The 16,007-nt window shown below is 39.9% G+C and overlaps 1 long non-coding RNA gene across 3 annotated transcripts in view; it reads left to right on the forward strand.

Moving 5' to 3' along the window:
• The window catches only part of LOC113481372, a 157,359-nt gene that overhangs the window by 105,152 nt on the left and 36,200 nt on the right, over nt 1-16,007 (forward strand). The gene's annotated exons all lie outside the window — the stretch shown is intronic.

The raw sequence follows: 16,007 nt of genomic DNA on the forward strand, positions 1-16,007 counted from the left end.
CCCCCCCCAGCTTTCTTTCTCTCACTCTTTTTCAATCTCTCTGAAGTCATTGTATTTGTCTTCAGAGTCTGTGATTATGACTGCTTTCAAGGAAAAGGCTCAAGGAGGGCAAAGATTCTTTAATCTTGGCTGATGCACAGTTGCTTGTCACTAGTGGGCTTGTAGTGTTGATGCTGTTATTTTGTACATGTCATAAAAGCTTAGTTCAGGATCTTTGAACTCCTGGTTGTACAATTAATTTAGAAGTAATGAAATACTGCTGCAGTCCAACATAGAGTTTTAAGCTGTATAAAATTTAATATGTGTATAAAACTGTGTCACAGTTCTATATTGCTGCTTCTGCATTGGTGCTTTTATGATCTCATAAATTGGGAAATCAGAGCTGTTATTCAGGTGAAATAAATAAGATAGGGACATTTTTTGGAGATAGTGACTTAATACTGCTGCTACATGTTAAATTAACCATTTACTATCTTTCTCCAGGGTGTTTGCTTCAGGTTTTCAAGTGATAAAAAGGAAGCCGAGATTGTCCTGACTTGTGTTTTCATGGCATGTACATGACTTAATCAGCTGAATCAAAATGTAGAAGAAAGGAGTTAAACATGTTGCTACCATATTTTGGGGCTTTTAACCTACTTTACATAACATCTGGTAGTGACATACTCTAACTGAATAAGTCATGTACATGGCCATGAAAACATGTGAGAAGGAACAATTTTACTTCAGGTTAGTCTGGAGATGGGCTGAGAAATCACAGTAATAGATTTCCCTGTAATAGGTTAAAAACCCCCCAAACTTATTACTCTGACTTCTTAGCCCAATTAGAGATGCCTAAAAATGATTCTTGTTTCAGTTGATGTGAATAACTGTATGGGAATTATAAAGCAGTTACTTGTTTGGAATTTACATTTTTGTGAAAGCCAAGAGGCATTAGAAACATACCCTCTCTCTGAAATAACTCCGCACCAGTATCTGGACAAAACAAGCAGAGTAAATTTTCAGAACTTCTGGCCTTGGTAAAGCCATGGTGTTCTGATGCAGCAGAATGGGTCTGATACCACATGCCCAGAGACACCAGTGAGATCAGGCATGGTTTGACCAAATGTCTGTGCTGCTGCCTCCTGACGTCCTAGCTCATGGAGATGTTCCTTGGCTTCTCATTGGCCCTGGTCGTATGTGCAGGTGCAGGTTTCAGGAGTAATTTTTTTCTAATCAAGCAGTCATTGCTTTCTGGAGAGAGGGAGGGTGAACTGGGCACCCCTCTGTGGGTGGCTGTTACAAGGGGGGTGATTCCCTGTTTATTGGTGGTTTCAGCATGTCCCTTCTATCTGCTTTTTTCCTTTTTCTCAGGCTTCCCTTTTCTACACTACTATATATGCTTTTTTATATTTTCTGGGTAATATAAAATATGTAGGTGTGCAATGAAATGAATTAACACTGAGTTGTGTGAGAATTTTCATTTCACTCTTGAGTACTTCTTTCACATGAACTGAAAATCTTACTTGCTCTAAAAAGTAAAAGATGAAGTAAAACATACTGGATGCTGAGTTAGGATCTCTAATTTTCCGTGTATCAGAGTTAAATAACGTACAAACATTTCTTTAGACGTCTAGGTTTCCCCAAGACAGAATATCAAATAAAATGTGATTTTAACCTTCTTGCAGTTAGAAATGCAATGACCAGCCTCAATAATTCAGGGATTATTTGAGGAGTAACGTGAGGTTTATTAAGACTAAGTCCTCTACATAGCTCTTTGTAGTAGACTGCAGTTCTTATTGTAAAATATATATATATATATATATATAACAAATGCCAGCTAAGGCAGGAGGTGAGAATGGCCTGCACAGCCTCTGCCTCATGTATGGTTTGGCCTGTGAAACTGTCTGGGATCCCACAAGAGTAAATCTGATGTATGCCCACAGAGTTACTGTTGAAGAAGGGATGATATCTTTGTAATTTTCTGGCTGTTGAACAGTTTGCATCCTAAACTATCATTTTATGTAACTTTGTTGTGGGAAAATGTGTTCACATTGAAAATAGACACATGAATCCTGTAACGTGAAGGGATTCATGAGGTGACGGCAGTATTCCACCCCAAGCAGTAGGTGAATTCTGTGAGATGCCCTGTGCTTTTCATTATTTAAGGCACAAATCCATTTCTTAACTATAATGCTGAACAGCTGTGAGACACACTTGTTCGCTAGTTTCTGGGGAGAAGTTTCACCTGACCAAGTAATGCAGGACTGGGCCTAGAATTGCTGCCAAAGTAGAGTGTGAAATACAAAGAACGTATGTAAAATTGCAGTTGTGGTGGTATTATGCTATCCTTTTGGATTTTGTAAACCTCAAGGAAAAACTTATTAATAAGGGTATTGAATATTTCTACTGCTTCTTGCTTTGGTTATAGATTTTTGCCTGTAAAATTGTTAAATGTACTCGTCATTCTAAAAGCTGGGCAACGAAGAAAGATTCATGTGCTCCAGTTTGGAAAACTACTTAGCCACTTCTTGTTTGGGTGTTTTTTTTCCCCCTTTCTCAGTCAGGAACTGTATTATGTTCTGATGGTGAATGTGTTAATTTAAAAAAAATAATTTAGTATTTACTCATATTAAGTGGTAAAACTTAAAACAAACCTTGAGCATTACATGAATCGGTGTAAGAACCACGATCACTCTTCCAGATTCACAAATCCTTTAGTTTAATGTAAAAAAACCCTCCCACTTTTCCAATGTCCCATGATACTGGTGTCCTTCTCAATTTGCTGTTACCTCGGTAAAGTCTTTCAAAGCCTCACTGAGATAGACGCCATGAGGGAACTCCCGTCAAGTTTAAAAAAAAATCATTTTCAATTTCTGGGCTGAAAGCTATCATTTTGCCTGTGAATGCAAAACATTTCTGTTAAACCTGGAGTTTATTTTCTAAAACAAAGAATATGGCTAACGGCTGGGGTGGCTCTCACTGTTGGAAGTATTACAGCTTATGTCCTACATAAGGCATTGCAAAACTCACTTTATTGGATATAAGTTACACTTCTCTCTGTAAGTGCAAGAAAACTTCAATAATTCTCTCATGTGACTTCAGTTTTCTTTCCCTGGATAATGATACCTGTGATTTTTGTCTGGGAGGTTCACAAGGGACTTCCTTCAGGGGATTTCTTGTTATCCTTGAATCTGAAGGCAAGTAGTTAGGTAAATCTGCAGACCAGAGTTCAAGCTGACTGCTTGAAAAATATGCTGACTTGGTTTCTTTTAAATTCTTGATTTTTTTCTGTGCGTGGAAAAATAATTTGGATGTAAAAATCTGCTTCCCTTGAGGGATGTTTTTTTTGTTTGTTTTTTTTTGATTTTTAAGTGAAGTGGGTGAAGCAGGAAGGCAGAAAGCGGCTGTTGTATGCTCATGCAAGTCAGTAACTCATTGCAGATGAGTATTGTGTTTTTTCTTAGGCATCAGAAACATGCAATTTTCTGGAGGATGTGCTTTTGTTTGCCTAAAAGTTATGGATTGGATATGAGAATCATGTGGAGAAACTTGCTAGTCTACGTCCTGTTTAGCAGAACAGCTACTTAGGCCCTTTCTGGCATCAAAGTCTGAATTTGTGTTGCTGTGAAGAGTATTAAATCTTCCAACGGAGAAAACAAAATCTCAAAAGAAGAAATATTGACGTATATATTTAAAATAACTTCTCGGTATTTCTGTAGAAGCTCTATATAGTAGAGCATAAAGAATGTCCTCAGCCATGGTATGTAACTGCAAATGGAAGTAGTTCTGCAGTAGTGCAGTAAGAGAAACAACAGGAGTTAATGTGGATGAGGAAATGAGATTAGTCCTCCTAGAAGAACAAGATAAAAAATGGGTCCATTCAAAGCAAAGATGGGAATATGGAGATGTCCTGTTTCACCTGATGTGGTAGTCCTGGAGGAAGGGAAAAGTCTCTCAAAAGAAGTGTATTTCTGACATGTTAGACTCTCACGGATTTGAGACACCCCCATTGCTTGTGTAGCTCAGCAAATCTCTGTTCATGTATGGAGGTTTGAAGCCATGAAATAGTTGGATAAAATTCACCTGTTAATATCAGTAAGTGGCAATGAAAGAGCCACCCAAGAACTCTAACAAAAAGTGTGTCTTTTAGCTGAATTAAGCTCTGGATCTAAATTTGGAGTATGGCTTACTTGTTTCAGTGGAGAAATGAGCATTTAGTGCCAAATTCCCTTGAACTTCAGGGAAGTTCAAACCTTTCTCTCCTTTAAGTCATGCAGTTGTAAAATTTTATGAGTAATAATATAAGAAGGATTAGCAGTATGAGTATGGAGCTTACAAGAATGATAAAAGATTTTATTCTTGCCTCTTAGTCTGCAATCCAAATTAAACTGACATGACTCATTGATAATATTTCCAGTGGTTGGTGGAGACTTGTGTTTGTTGGTTTGGGATTTTATTTGGTTTTTGTGATGATTGTTTGTGGGGTTTTTTCGTTGGTTTTTTTTTTTTTTTTTTTAAATCCCCCCCCTTGTTTTTTCTCATCTCTGCCCTTGTATCTTATATTGCTAGGGAATGTGTAAAAAGAAAACTTGCATTTCTGAATCTGTCAGTGTTTTTCCTTTTGAAATGCTTATTGTTTTGTTATAGAGTAATTTGAAGTGATTAAGAAATATTTCAGATAGAAATATAACAGCCCAATGACTCGATGGTATCCCTTTCTTTTAATTCAGTGAATCAGACTCTTCATCCTGAAGAACAGCATCTCAGATTATTTCTGAAAGAACATGTCTGCTGTTTAGACCGTAGCTTAAAATCTTTTAATGTGTGCACATACCACACAAAGTCTTATACAGACAAGACATACTGCTTTAATTTTGTACTCATATTCTTGTTTTAAACCACAACACCCAGTAGTCTTTAACCTCAGCTGGCAACTAAGCACCATGCAGCTGCTAGCTGCTCCTCCCCCAGCTGGTGGGATGGGGAGGAGAACTGGGGAGAAAAAAGTAAAACTCTTGGGTTGAGAGAACAGTTTAATAATTTAAATGAAATAATAATTATTTAAAAGGAATATAATAAAAAGAGAAATAAACCCCAAGAAGACGAGTGATGCACAGTGCAGCTGCTCCCCACCTGGTGACTGGTGCCCAGCCAGTTCCCTGGCAGTGATCGGCCCCTCCTGGCCAGCTCCCCCAGTTTATGTCCTGAGCATGACATCCTGTGCTAGGGAATAGCCCTTTGGCTAGTTTGGGTCAGCTGTCCTGGCCGTGCTCCCTCCCGGCGTCTTGTGCACCTCCTTGCTGGCAGAGCACGGGAAACCAAAGAGTCTGTGACTTACTGTTCAGCAGTGCTTTTCCTAACTAAAACATCAGTCTGTTACCAACATTATTCTCATCCTAAATCCAAAGCAGAGCACTGTATGAGCTGCTAGGGAGAAAGTTAACTCCAGTCAAAACAAGGACACTGAGGAGCTTGTATTTTCCTTTCCGTTCAACCTAATTTTATATTGGAAGCTTTTAGAGCTGAAATGATGGCAAGCTTCTCTTTACTCTTTTATAAATGGAAACTTTCACAATTGAAATATACTTAGTAATGGTCAAATAGTTCCTTTGCTTAGGTAATTTAGTTGTCAGATTGGCTCTTGACTATTGAAGAGTCAATAGACTCTTTAACAGTAATGCTTGTGTTTAGTTGCAGACATAATGAAGCTAAAATAATCCTGGAAGCAATTACATTATTTTTCGTTACCCATCCATTTCATTGCTTAGGTGCTCTCGTCTCCTTGGTTTCAGATTTAGGAAGTTTATGTTTGTCATGGCTTTTATTAACAGTAGTATCTCATACCTGAGTTTTCTTTGGCGTCAGATTGAACAAGTACTTTGTGATGAATTCTGCAGTCAGCACTAAAGTAGGTTGGTTTGGATTGTGGTGGGTTTTTTTTCCTTCCATGAATGATCCAACAAGGGGAAATATGATAACTTTGCATCTGTTCATCCTATGGGCATCAGGCCGTACCACTGACTCATGTTAGCAGTCAGTCTTGTTAATGTCTGGAGAACATTGTGCTTCGTACATACCATTCACAGAAAATAAGCCATATGTTTTGGGGCTGAAAAACATAGTTTGGAACAAGGGGTACAACTAGAAAATGAAAAAGGGGAAAATATATTCAGGTTCCATGAAAAGGCAGTGACTGTTACTCACTCTGTCAGGAATCCTGAAATAATCTCTTCAACTCATGAGCCCTATTGCAGGTAAATGGATGAACTTGTAATCTTTTAAAAATACAGCTCCGAGTATATTTTTAGAATTCTATACATCACAAAAACTTCTCTAAACAGATCGGAATTCCTCAACAGGCTGTAGTTATTAGATGCCCTCAAAGCTCAAACTACGACAGATGCTTTTAGATGTCACTGTCTAAAGGTTAATTTTGTGTAAGATGTGAAAATGCCACTCTCTGCTAAACTTAAAGATAGAGGTAGTGTTAATTAAATAAGAACACACACGTGGTGCCTGCCGCTTTCCAGTGTCATCTTTCATTGAGGGTTTAAGGAGCAGAACATGTTTTCAAACTTCAAGTGAATATGCTTTCCTATTTTAAAAGATTGCTTTACTAGACCTGCTTTTCAACTTCTCAGTCAAAGAGCAGAGGCTTGTGAGGCCGTTAGTGTAAGCCAGCCCAGTTTAACCCCTTGTGAGAATGTGTAAAGAGTAATTAAGCTCAAAGGAAGAAATTAAGAGACTAGTCTTTCTTTTCGTTTTGATTGATAGTGTAGATAGCAGGACCTGACTTTGTTCAGTTTCCCATTGACAGATAGTCAGAAAACTCTGAAAAAGCAACAAAAGAGTTTCTTCTCCAAGCAGCCACGAGATTGGTTTTCTCTGATATGAAAACATAAAAAGGAAGGGAAGGGGAAAAAAAGGCAGCTTCCTCTCTCCCCATCTTCTTTTCTTCCACTAGTTTCTAAATAATGCTTATAGTATAGTCTGTCAGTCACTTAAAAAAGGTACAGACTGAATTTTGCTGAAAGTGAATGGGTCCAAAGCGCCAGTTCACTAGTTTTCTGATGACATCTAGATGTGACTGACTTAATCCTTAGATTTTAGTGCTGCCACAGGGGTTTTTATTTTTTATGTTGGCTATGGCCAATTCAACTGGTCTGTTGCTGTTCTGAATTTGACAATACATTCAGGGGAGCAGACGATGCTCCCACTATCAGCAGCTGCAGGGTTTAAGTGAATAAAACCAAAACCTGCTGAAGATAGCATTAAACTTGAGGCTTTTCTCCTTGGAGCCTATTTCTGCGATGGTGTAAGCCTACCAAATATATCCAAAGTGCTAAGCAAGGCTCAAGTGAGGCAAGCTGAAATATGGCATATCTATTTCACTAAATATTTGAAGGTGTCTTAGAACAAAATCAAGACTCACGAGTTCTGTGTCAAACAGAACATTGACTCTTCATAGATAACCGGTTCTTTGTGCTATACTAAAGCTGAACTACTTTGTGTATAATATTTTTCTTTAAATTGGAGCTTCTAGAAACATTAAGTTTCTTCCGAAGCAATTTTATTTGAGTGTGTCTAGATGTGGGGTGGGAGGCTAGAGGAAATGTTCTTGAATGCCTTTGAACAGCTGTAAATTGACCCCTGTAAACTACTTAGCACCGAGTCCTAATGCCCAGACTAGGAAGAATTGGTCTGTCAAATCTGCAGCTCTCCTGACATACAGAAAAAAGAGGAAATAAATATATTGAATGACTGTTCTTTTCACTGTTGTCAAGAAGATAACAGGAAAATAGTAATTGTGCATACTTTATAACACCTCTAAACCCACGCATCTTTTAAAATCTCAGTACAAGCAATTTTCCTGGTTATTTTCTGTGTTCGGTTAAGCGTATGTTGGCTTTGCAAAGACCACATAAATCCTTCTCACTTAATCTTTTACTTTTGCAATGTCATGCTCTTAAATAAAATCCAGTTCAGTCATGATCTTTCAGGCTTGGCAGCGAGAGATCCGAAGGCATCAGGCACTGCTTTTTTATATGGCTGGTGCTTTGGATCCACTTGGAAGAGTTAGGAAAGGGCAAGGAGCTGGATTCTCAAGAACAAGAACTCCAACTCTTGTTTGAAGAAGCCTACACTCACCTTTTACCTCAAGGCTTTCTGTTTCCCATTTAACTTGGAGTTTCACACTTGTGTAAACTCTGCACGCACTCCAACTGGTTTGCTGGCACAGGAAAGAAGCTATGTGAGATGAACCTGCAACAGGCAAGTTTTTTTGTAACATAGGGCCCTCGCTGATAGGGGGAAGTCTTTTCTAACTTACTTAACACATCTTTATATCTTTATCTTTCTTGGTTAAGTAACAGATTTTAGCACTCTCATGGGTAGATATTTTTAGTACAACAGCATACAGTATACAAGAGTGACTGCAGTGTTGCAACAGCTTGGTTTATTGAGCTAATAGATTAGCAAGTTGGGGTCCTGGTGTTATTTGACTCTTGCAGTGAGCCTATGAGTAACAATTCCTGAAGCATTTAAAAAAAAAAATCAAAACCCAACCAACCAAAACCCACACTCCTCCCTAACTGAAACAACACACTGTTTGAGAAGGGTGGTATTCCAAGCTACTCCAGAAGGAAATCGCTGTTCTTGTTCTGTGATCTTGATGGTGTAAGGCATATCCAGTGGCAGAAGCACCACAGGTCCCTGCTGAAGTCCTGAGCTTTGTGATGTGGAGTTGTATTGGTGATAGCAAAGATTAAACAAGTTGTGTGCATTGTCATGTTCCAGTAGAACACAGCCTCCTGCCAAGCGAGCTTTCAATTACAGCTTGGGAAAACAGCTTGGTGCCTGTTCTATTTTTACAGCTTTGAAACTGTGCCTTGGTCTACATGTCAGCCTATGCTCAGGGTTTTTCTGGGTTTTTTTGTGGTTTTTTTTTTAAGAAAAAGTAATGAAAATATTCTTGGACCTGCTTTTAGTTTGACTCCCTATACTAATGTAACCTCTGTTTTTAATATGAGGAGGGTTAGTTATCATGTTGTGGTTTGAGCCAGAGGGCAAGTGAGCACCATGCAGCAGTTCACACCCCCCAGGCTGGGAAGGAGAAAACAACTGAAATGGTTCAGGAATGGAGATAAGGACAGAGAGGGGTGTCTCACCTGATTATGTTCACAGGCAACAGACAGGCTCGTTAGGGGAAGACAGGAACTTTATTTCAAACACTAATAGAAAAACTCAACCCTTAACAGGCAGAATGGGGCAGTGAGAAGCTTACCATATCTTAAAAACAGCTGCCCCCACCCCCCCCTTCCCAGGCTCAGTTTTGTTCCCCATGTCTCTGCCTCCTCCCCTAGCAGTGCAGGACTGGGGTGTGTGTGTGTGTGGGGTGTGTGGGGTGTGTGTGTGCAGTCAGTCTGCCGCTTCTTCCTCCAAGGTGGGGGGGAAGCACTCGCTGCACTCTCCCCCCTGCTCCATGTGGCATCCCTCTCATGGGAGAGAGTCCTCCACAAGCTTTCTCTGCCCTGAGTCTCCCCACGGGATGTGTTCTTGAGATGCTCCAGCGTGGGTCACTCTGTGTTGCAGCCCTCCCAGTGCCAAGCTTCAACAGTGGGGGCTGCTTCTCCCCACAGAGTCCTGGGGGCCTCCACAGGCCACAGGTGGGTCTCTGCTCCTCCGGTGGCCTCCACAGGTGACAGGGGGCAGCCCTGCCATCTCACCATGAGCTACAGGGGGTCTCTGCACTGGTGCACACCCCATCCCCCCTCCTTCCCTTCACTGACCCTGGTGCTCACACCCGTGTCCTTTGAACGCCTCCTCACAAGTCCCAGCCCACTCCCAGTTCCCCTTCCTGAACAGGCTATCACAGAGGCACAGCCTCTGTCACTAACCGGCTCGGCCTTGCCCAGAGGTGGGTCTGACCTGGAGCTGGGGGAGCCTTGAGAAGCTTCTCACAGGGGGCCACCTCTGTAGCCCCCTGCCCTGCTACCAGAAACCCCCAGCACACCTGCGATATCATCTTAGAACTGTGGTATTATCGAAATACTTGAAAAATTAAAAAGAAACAGCTATGGTGGGAAGTATCAGAGGAGAAATATGACCTATATATGGCAAAGGGCTGTTTCTTCGGAAGCACGGGATCAATTTCAATAAATACACTAAACCAGGATTTACACCTTGATACGCCATAGTGATATTCTGCCGCTTCATGACTTCACAGAATATGAGAAATTGGTTTTATAAGACATGAACCACGTGTGTTGGTTTTATTAAAGCAGGTACTCCTCTACATTCCCATATCCACGCTGACAGGGACTACTTTCACATTTTGGAAAAGGCTTTTTTTTGAGTATTACTGAGTTTTCTGAGCAGGTTGTTTCTAAGCAACCTTAGAGTTTGAGTCCAGAGATTTGTACTCAGGTGAATAGTCAAGGTTTATATTCAGGGTTTTTATTTATGCATTTTAATGGAGTAGATTTCCTATCCAATGAGGCTAAAAATGAGGTCACACAAGAAGTTGAGCTAGGTACAAATTTAGCACAGGTATATTCAGAATACAGTCTGTGGCTTCTGCAGTCTAACTTCATTTCTGTTTATGAAGAGTAGATACTTCAAACAGTGTATAAACTTTGGCATTGCCCGTGTTCTTACTTTTCTTGTTATGCCACACATTACAAACCAGAATTCATGCCTTGATCTACATACTGGATTAAGTTGGTCTTTCAACTTTCTAATGTTAACATGTTTCTCTTGGGAACGTGTCCTGCTTCCCTGCAGCAGGAAATGGCTTTCATTTCTTTCTCTGGATCAGCTGCTCATTTTCTTTTTCAAGAAAGCTTGCTTTCTGTGAACCATCTGAAATAAGGAAATGAGATACTGAAGTGGGTGGTGTATTGACTTATTCTCCTGTAGCACATCAGTAATGAATTTCACTTTTTATAGCTGGAACAACTCTAGGCAGCTAAGGCTGTTGCTTGGTTTTGCATATACACATATATATATAAAAACCCACATATATATGTATGCTTTGTATTTATATACAAGCACAAAAGACATTTGTTCTGAAGAGCTTAGTTTTATTTCTTGGAAAATAGAGGCAGATACACCAATATATCTGTATCTGTTTATTCAGTACTTTAAGGACTTTTTTGAGAGTCTTCATCTGTTTGGATTTGTACCATATTCCTCTTCTAATATTTATATATTGCACAAATAAGCAGTGCCAACTATTCTAGACACATGTAATGTTCCCTGGATCTAGCAGATACCTTATCTGAACAAATACATTTTCAAACCAGGAAGATTCTTTACCAGAAAAACAGCAGTGATGCTTTCTTCCCTACTACTGCAGTGTCAAAAACTGTGTAAACTGTAGCTTGTATTTTAAGGTCTAGAGTAACTGTTATGATTTATTGCAGGAGCAGATACGCTTATCTCTCTCCAAGTAATAGCACTGTTTGCTGAGGTCCCTGTACACCGTGGTCAAAATGCTTACCTAAATAAACATAGGTATTTAATTTTAAGTTCTTGGAAAGCTTTTATTAGACATATTTCTGGGCTAGCAGCATCTCAGTGAAACCTTGAAAAATATTTTAAAGGGAAGTTTAGATGTAGGATTATAATCTACTGTGATAAATATGAAGATTTATATTTGGAGATTAGAGTTTCTTCCTCTATGAGCTGGCTGATGCTGGTCTTGCAGTCATAAGCAGCTAGACTCTGCCTACTCCTCAACTCGGACTCTTCCACAAGGAGCTGACTTTAATTTGTTGGGGTTTTTGTTAATTTATTTGTGTTATTCTGGGATTTTGTTTGTTGTTGTTGTTGGTTTTGGTTTTTTAAATCTGAAATGTGGTCGGTTCAGGTATGACTAAGAAAGAGTCCTAGCATTCTGATTAGTCACATGGAAACTGCATTATATTTTCATTGCAAATATCTTTTTCATCAGTGTTTTCCAGTCATTCTGTCAGCAAGATAGAAAAGATCCCACAGAACCCCCATATCCTGGATCTCTCTAACATTTGTTAGTTGTGGTGGAAAACAATTAGATTTTAATTATCGTGTCTGAACAAGGCAAAAGAATCACAAATGTAGGCATGTAATACAATTAAGTTTACTCTTTCTAAAACACACGTGGCCACTGATTTGTCTGATTTCCCCAATCAGTGTGACACTGATTGTCCCCTTATTTGATAGCTATGTCATGGAAATTGGAGCTAGATAACTTTGTATGAAGCTTCAGGGTAAAATAAAGCAGCTTAGGAATGGTGTCATTATTCTCCTCTCTCTCATGCTGCTGAAGCTGTAGTAGGACTGTAGCAACTGAATCTTGACTGAAGCTTTTGACAGGCCCGTCATCTGCAAGAGGTAAATGGACACGTGCTGGTTTTGGCTGGGATAGAGTTCATTTTCTCCACAGGAGCCAGTACAGGGCTATGGTTTGGATTTGTGCTGAAAACAGTTGGTAACGCAGGGATGTTTTAGTTAAAGCTGAGCAGCACTTACACAGAGCCAAGGCCTCTCAGCCCACCCCACCAGTGAGGAGTTGGGAGGGGACCCAGCTGAGCCCAGGGGTACCCCAGTGGCCCCGTGCTCAGCACATACAGCTGGGGGGAAGGCAGAAGGGGGGACACTGGGGGTGATGCAGCCCGGCTGTCCTGGAGGTGGCTGAGCACCTGCCTGCCCACGGGGACAGGGAATGATCCCCTTGGTTTGCTTGTGCACACGGATTTTGCTTCACCAAGTGATTGAACTGTCTTATCTCAGCCCATGAGTCTTCTTGCTCTTACCCTCCCAATTCTCCTCCCCATGCCTCTGGTGGGGGGAGGAGGGAGTGAGCAGCTGTGTGGTGCCTAGCTGCCAGCTGGGGTTAAAGCATGACAACACACTTTAAATTCTGACAGTAGAATAAAACTGCCAACTTAAGTAATGAAGAGGGTCACGCCTTGTCAGTGCTGCAATAGCATCCGTGTTCTGTGGAAGTCACGTTGGTGTCTGTGGTAGTTTAGATCCAGGTTGCCTATGGAGCTATGGACTTTTGTTATTTTATGACACTTAAAGGCAAACGAGGCATGTAAGAAGGTCTTTCTGTATGTAAGTGGAGATGGTCTTACCTTGATTTTTCTTGGGTCAGTGCCTACTCTCCCAGAAGCTGCACTGAGGTAAAGAGCACAGAACACCTAGAACCTCCTTAGCCCCTTGTACGCATGGCTGGGAAGGAAATGGTCTTCCCATTTCAGGAGAGCGAAACAAGATGCTGTTGTGTTTGGGGTTTTTCTCCCTTTAAACAGTGACTATATGCTGGAAGCTTGAAAATTCACAGCCAAGATCCACAGTATTTCTTCTCAAATGGGAGCTTTTTTATTAACAATTCCTATTGGGCACTAAAAGCTGTACTGAGCTCAGCAACAACAGTCCGAAGCAACTGTAGTTCACATCTGATTTGTATCTCCTTATCTCTGAATACCAGTAGAATAAATGAGGAAATTGTTATGATTAAGTTAAAACTGGACTTTTTGTACTGCTGTTAGTCAGAAAGGGGCAACCACAAAAACCAGCCTGGTTTTGGTCTTTGAGAGAAGAGTATCCAAAGTTAATGCCTCTAACAGGGAAAAGTTTTATGAAACGAGACATTTCTTTCAGCCCTTTGCCTCCAAAACACACTTAATTTCATGGTTTTTTTTTTTTTTTTTTTTTTTTTTTTTTTTTTTTTGTCTAAGGAACTTGCAGTGTTACAAAACAATAAAAATGAAAAAATCTCTGGAGCCCTAGAGTGCCGTGTTTCCATCAGTGGAATGCAGAGGGTTATGCTGTGAAGTTGTGATGGCTGCGTTTGGCTGTACACTTTGTTCACTTTCTGTATATTTTGGTTTTGATTGCAGTATTGATTGCCATCTGATCAAAGGCTCAGTCACACTGTTAGTTAACCCCATCACCACTGGAACAGTAAATTAAACAGAAAATCTGCCGACTGCTTCCAAAAGCCTTTTACCACTCTTGTTGAGAAGCGTACCTAAATGTGCAGCTAAATTTATCTGTTTATAGTGTGTATTGAGTTTGCTTATGTAATTTTCTTCATACTCTTAGTGTATTCAAAGATGAGGAATATTTTCCCCAAGTGCGTGTGAGGATGTGTTTCTTAGTTTAATCTTTATAGGGTGTGGTTAAGCTTTTTTGTAAGAAGGAAAGGGCTGTCAAGAAACTTTGGTGACAGGGTCTGTTTGATTTTTATCTGTTTCTGAAATTAACAGAGAAAATAATCTTCAGTGAATTGCCCTGAATGTAAGGTTGTTCTGTGTGTTTGTCAGAAATGGAGTTTTGTCACGGGACTGATGAAAGATGAAAATGGGGAGGAGGAAAGAGTAACTGGCATGGCTGATCAAAGTGTATCAATTCATAAATAAGGAATGTAGCAGGGTCTGAAGATCTGAGCTTGTAAACCCCTGGGAGGAGTGGGCTGCAACGACTGGCGCGATAATAAGCTGGCATGGTAAAGACACTATTTTTTTAACAAATTAAATGCCCCAGACTACCTTGTAGAAGAATTAACTTCTGTATTTCTGGGACTTCATTTTAGAAGGTGCATTATATGTCATTTGTCTCTGCCATACATTCAAATTCTCACTGTTTTCTAATACAGAAAGGCAGATTTGGAAGAAAACTCTGTACTGAATCAGAGTGCTGAGCTGTAGGCTTTAGGTTGTATGTGTGTCTGTGTTTTTTTGTTGCTAGTATAAGAGTAGACGTGTTACGTCAAACTGCTCAGGCTGTTAGGCAGCTACTAATAATCTTCCTAAGAACTACTGAGTGTTTGCTTTCGTGTCTTTCAGTGTTTGCACATCTCATTTAAATTTGCCTAGTTGTGGGAGCAGGGACAGTGTAATAAAAGGAAATAATTATCAAACCCAGTCTGATCTGATATTCCTGTATTTTTTCTTTTAAATGGGGTTTTTTTAGACCTCTCACCCCAACTTGCATTTACTTGCTGTGTTTTGGGGTCCTTTTCTTTAAGTGATGTTGATGATTTAAGAAGGACAGGTTGCAACCAGAATGTTACAAAATTATCTCCATAACTGTGTGGACTTAAAAAAACTCCTTTCAGCATTTATCCAGAGGAGCTAGACAGGAACAGGAAAGGAAGATGGTGGTGAGCAGTTATGGAGGCAGGGCTCTTAACCATTCTATACATGGAATGTCTTCTTAGAGTGGTAATTTATTTCATTTTTACAAAGCGTTTCAGTGCTGCCACACAACACAGAAACAGAGCTAATTTTGAACAACACACCACAGGTACAAGAATAAGTCAGACTTGGCTTTCTGATGTCCCTACAGCATAAGCTAAACCTGCATGGCTGTTGGGTACACTACTTCTTTTAACGTAGCTCGGACTCAAATTCATAGACTTTTTTCCTCACTTCTTTCTCTAATCACATTATGTGTTAAAATTCTGTCCCTGTCAGCTGAACATGTTCATAGGTTTTCCATTAGTCATTGAGCATGGAGATTCTGAATGAGGGGTTTTGATTTGGGTTGGGTTTTGTTTTCTTGGTATTAATGGCTTGTGTTTTGTTCTTTCAAATAAAATACAGTGTTATTACTTCTAGGGGCTTACAGAATATTTGCTCTTTGAATACTGGAAGAGTGCTAGGATATGAAGATGCTGAACACACAAAATAAGAGGTTTAACATAATACTGATTCAGCTGCTGTATTTCGAGGAGCTCAGGAGATGAGGGGGAATGATGAAGAGAAGGGCTGCATGTCTTAGCATTTTAGAATATTGTAATTGAGTGCCCTAAATGGGGCATTTATTTTTTTAAAAAAACTGTGGTTAAATTTTTCAGTAATTGCTAATGACTTAAAATATTTGTTTGAAAAGGGTCACTTTGATTTCTAGGTTCAGGATCGGTTGCTGAAGTTTTAGGGAATGGCTACTCCTATCTGATTGTGGATTTTCCTGATTTTTCTCATGGGTAGTTTTCACCACTGGAGGTAGTGTTGACAGTTACTAGTATTTTTCTTAGT

The sequence above is a fragment of the Athene cunicularia genome (genome assembly GCF_003259725.1).
Source record: "Athene cunicularia isolate RWA chromosome 5 unlocalized genomic scaffold, athCun1 chr5_part3, whole genome shotgun sequence".
Classification (NCBI taxonomy): Eukaryota; Metazoa; Chordata; class Aves; order Strigiformes; family Strigidae; genus Athene; species Athene cunicularia.